Genomic DNA, 4827 nt, shown 5'->3' on the forward strand with positions numbered 1-4827 from the left:
GTGAGTAGGCAGGGTGGTGAAGAAGGTGTTTGGCACAGTTGCCTTCATTGGTCAATGCATTGAATATGGGAGTTGGGACATCATGATGCAGCTGTACAATTCTGGTCTTGTTGCTCTAGGAAAGATGTTGATGAACTTGAAAGGGTGCAGAAAAGATTTACAAGGATATTACTAGCATTGGGGGTTTGAGCTATAGGCAGAGGCTGATTCGGCTGGGGCTTTTTCCCCTGGTGCATCAAGGCTGAGGGGTGACCTTATAGAGGTTTATAAAATGAGGGATATGGATATGGTGAATAGCCAAGGTCTTTTTTCCCAGAGTAGAAGAATCCAAAACTAGCCTAGTTTTGAACATAGGCTTAAGGGGAAAGTAGAAAGATTTAAAAGAACCAAAGGGGCAACTTTTTCATGCAGGAGGTGGTGCATGTATGGAACAAACTGCCGGAGGAGGTGGAGTAAAGGGCATTTGGATTGGTACATGAATAGGAAGGGTTTGAGGGATATGGGCTACGTACTAGCAAATGGGACTAGATCAGTTTAGGATATCTGTTTAAGGCAGACAAGTTGGACGGAAAGTTGTGTTTCTGTGCTCTATGATTTTGACTGTGAGAAAATAATCTTCTACTTTGCGGTCTTGACTTTTGATTATTGGATTTACCCTGTCTATATATTTTCCAACCTCAGTGTATGTGGTAAATTGTAGTCTTCTGTCTAACTTAAATATGATTGTGTGTATGTTTATAAGAAATCTTTTGATTAGATTAGATTAGATTACTTTACAGTGTGGAAACAGGCCCTTCGGCCCAACAAGTCCACACCGACCCGCCGAAGCGCAAACCACCCATACCCCTACATTTACCCCTTACCTAACACTACGGACAATTTGAACCCGGGTCTCTGGCGCTGTGAGGCAGCAGTGCTAACCACTGTGCCACTGTGCTGCCCTTTTTCTTATTACTGCTCTTGTTAAATTAAAATGTGCTACAATAAATAGTTTTTACTGTTACTGAACTAACCTGGTGTGAATTGCTTTTGTTTTTACTAGCAGTTAGTTGAGAAAATTGGTCATTTTGGTGTCTCATTAGGATTTCATGTTTTGTGACGACTTGTGAAACAGTGGAGCATGGTATTAGGCACAGTCTTCCAAGTACGATGTAACAGTTATTAGACAGCAGGAGATAATAGACAGGATCTCATGGGATTGATCCCTGACCATCAGATTTTTGGTAAAGTCTGGGGCCAATCAAAAATGATGGAGGAAGAACACTAACATTCTGTCCCAGCCTATAAAGAAGCAGTTAAAAAAAAATCTACCTGCGCCTCCCCTAACTATTGTGCCCCTTCCTGACAGAAAGTGTTGTGGTGGATATGGAGTGAGATTGAATCCAAGCTTCTTATTCAAGCTTCAAGTTAAAATTGCAAACTGTCCACCGTGACATCAATGAGCCCTGTTCTGAATATTTTAGTAAGCCTGCCTGTCACTTCCAAGAGATCAGAGTAATCTGAGATCAAATCTTTTTAACTGCCCACTCACGCTACTGTCTAGAACCACCCTTTTTTCCCCTACCTTCCTGGCCTGGTTTCATAGGCTGAATTAAAATCAGGCCGAACTTGTTACCTTGCCTTCAAAACAAATTCTCAAAGGATAAACTGAAGGTTTATCCTGTTACCAAAGTTGTGAAGTATTTGGGGGAGCATGTTTAGTATTAGTAAAAAAAATTTCACTTAGAAAAATAAGTTGACATTGGAGGGAGTCCAGAGAAGGATCACTACGTTGACTCTGGGAATGGAGGGATTTCGTTGAGGAGAGGTTGAGCATGTACTCAATGAACTTTAGGAGAATGAGAGGTGATCTTTCTGACTGTTGATTCAGAGAAGTTGTTTTCCTTTGGAGAGTCTAGGACCAGGGGACATTAATAATACATTTTCCATTTATGATAGAAATTTCTTCTCTGAGATGATGATGAATCTACAAAATTATTTACAACAAAGAGCTTTCTCCGGTGGGTTGTTCAGTATATTCAAGGCTGAGATAGACACAGATTTTTAATTAGGAAGGGAATGAAAGGTTAACAAAGAGATATGGTCAAAGTGGAATTGAATATTATCATCAGCCACGATCTGATTCAATGGCTAAGCAGACTCAATGTGCCCAATAGCATATTTCTGCTTCTATGTCTTATGATGTAAGTGGGAATGATAGTAATCAGATGGGGTGGCATTGTGGCTCAGTAGTTAGCATTGTTGCTTCACAGCACAAGGGTCCCGGTTTGATTCCAGCCTCGGGGTGACTGTGTGGAGTTTGCACATTCTCCCCGTGTCTGCTTGAGTTTCCTTCGGGTGCTCCAGTTTCCCACAATCCAAAGATGTGCAGGTTAGGTGAATTGGCTATGCTAAATTGCCATAGTGTTCAGGGATTAGGTGCATTAGGTTAGGTGCATTAATCAGTGGTAAATATAGAGTAATGGGGAATGGGTTTAGATGGGATACTCATACTCTTTGGAGGGTCAGCGTGGACTTGTTGGGTCGAAGGGCCTATTTCCACACTGTAGCGGTTCTATTCAATGATTCAGATAAATCATGATCTTAATAATAACCGAAAGAACTGCAGATGCTGTAGATCAGAAACTAAAATAGAAAGAACAAGAACAGTTCAGCAGGTCTGGCAGCATCTCAGGAGAGAAATCGGAGTTAACGTTTCAGCTGAAGCGACATTTCCTCGGAACTACCAACATCTTATCGAATATGGAAACAAACTCATGTACCTTGACGAGGCGGCTATTGCTCTGCCACGAACCAATAATAATTGTCACTAGCCAAACATTTCTAAACTAGTCAGCATACACTGAACTCAGATAGCCTTACTGTTAATTCAGCAACATTATACTAACACCATCTCCACACAGTCTCAGGTCCAAATGACCAGAATAGCATCTACACAATCTGGTGAAATTAACCTTTATTTAAATATTATGGCGACATTGTGATTGTTTCGTCAGGCGGCAAGATCCCTTGACCAATAAGAATGCAGCAAGGACTGGAGAGCAAAACAGCCAATCAGTGAAAAAAAGGGGACCGTCTTAGCCAACCAGGGTTGGAATTCTCAAGTCACAAACCAATGAATGTACACCGCCGTCGTAGTAAATCTTGGTTGGATGGAGTATATTGAAAAGGACCAATAGAATCGACATACCGTTGTTTGCGCCCTTCATGTGTTGCAGTTCATTACCAATGGGAGAGCGCGAATGTTGTCACGTGGTGTATTTTTGGCGGTCTTTATTCGGTGGAGTGGCGGGGGGCGCTTTGGCAATTGAAAGCGGGTTTGTGCAGAGCGCGGGAGACAAAGGGAACAAGAAAGGAGCAAGGGTAAGGGGAAGCGTGTTAGGCATATGCATGCTCTTCGTTAGGTGGGATTAACCAATTCATCTTTTGGGTTTTTTTTTTCAGGAGTTATTTTGGAATTTTACAGTTTCGTGCCGATGCAACAGATAAGTCTGAGAACGAGCGGGCTAATTGGGGTTAATGTATATCTGTTGCATATTGAGATGCTGCTTGTTTTAGCTTAAGATGCAAAACAAAGCTACTGTGATCATTTTTGTTGAAAAGGAATGAAATTGATGCATGTATTCAATGCGATTAAATTTCTTGGGCGATCTAATTTTCCAGAGGTGCATATTGCAATAGGTACAAAGGATGGGGGGCGAGGGCGCTGCCTATTTTGAGCAAGATGTCTACTCGAAATTCTATAAAATGATTTTAATGAGTCTTCAATGTTTTGAAACGTCGTGCATCCATTTATAAAAAAAATCCGAAAAATTCAGAGCCGTGTTTTATTTTTGCCTAACTTCACTAATTTTTTTGTTATTGTCTGGAAATAGTCATCAAAAGAATAAGGGAGGGGCACCTTCTAACTAGACAATTGGGGAGGAGAATTTAAAGCCAATAAATATTTCTAGGTATCAGTTGCAACATTCCATTAATTTTTTATGTTGCAACATCTATTGCACCTGTCTGAATTATTACTTAGCTTGTCCGTTTTTAAGCGCACGCTAGCTTGTATTATTTGCTTTCCGTATGATTTTCAATGCCACTGTTTTTTAGCCGTCAAGAAATACAGTGACTCTTTGTTCTGAAATAACGTTTGAGTGTTTTTCCTATCTTGGCACAAAGGGTTGATATAAACGCTGCATACAAAAACAAAGGCCAATGCTTGTTTTGAATTTCTATCAAAGCTGAATATTTGCCCTTTTTTAACAAAGCGATATTTATTACCAGACCCATTGTACCCAAAGAATCGCTTTGTATACCTATGGTTTAATGATGGGGATGGACCAGCAGTTGACTTTCGTGTACCGTTTTGGGATGAATTCGATCTTACTAGTCGTATTTACTTCTAAAACTGGATAATTGCTTAAAAATCTTTTTTTTTAAATTTGTACAAAATCTGTTTTCAAATCCACTTAGGTTTGCCATATTTAGGTTGGGTGTTGCCCGCTGTTGTTTTTCAGTAACTTGATCCGATCAGTTTTTTTAAACCTAGAAAATACACTTAACTGATGTTATAAAGTGTCTGTTTATGATCATTAATGCACTGGGCACCTTACTGGCACCAAAGCAACTAGACTGTATTTTTGTCATAGTCAGATGAATAAAAGCATGTTTTCACATCTGCCTTACTCTTGTGTTGCCAACCATTTTCTTCGGCTTCAGGTGGCGCTCGAGTCTTGTTGCTGTCTACAATGTCTATTACATAGGTTTCAGATTTATCATCGTCTCGAGAGAGTCGGGACTGTTTTGTTTGGGTTAAACCATCACGTTTTGCCCCAGCTT

At 40.3% G+C, this 4827-nt stretch overlaps 1 protein-coding gene across 1 annotated transcript in view; it reads left to right on the forward strand.

Annotated features, from left to right (window-relative positions):
* The first annotated feature begins 3257 nt into the window (after window positions 1-3257).
* Window positions 3258-4827, forward strand: part of LOC122563604 (stathmin-like) — an 11816-nt gene continuing 10246 nt past the window's right edge. Inside the window, exon 1 of the mRNA XM_043717544.1 lies at window positions 3258-3363. The gene's annotated coding sequence lies outside the window, so the exon portion shown is untranslated. The remainder of the gene's footprint in view (window positions 3364-4827) is intronic.

The sequence above is a fragment of the Chiloscyllium plagiosum genome, chromosome 27 (genome assembly GCF_004010195.1).
Source record: "Chiloscyllium plagiosum isolate BGI_BamShark_2017 chromosome 27, ASM401019v2, whole genome shotgun sequence".
Lineage (NCBI taxonomy): Eukaryota > Metazoa > Chordata > Chondrichthyes > Orectolobiformes > Hemiscylliidae > Chiloscyllium > Chiloscyllium plagiosum.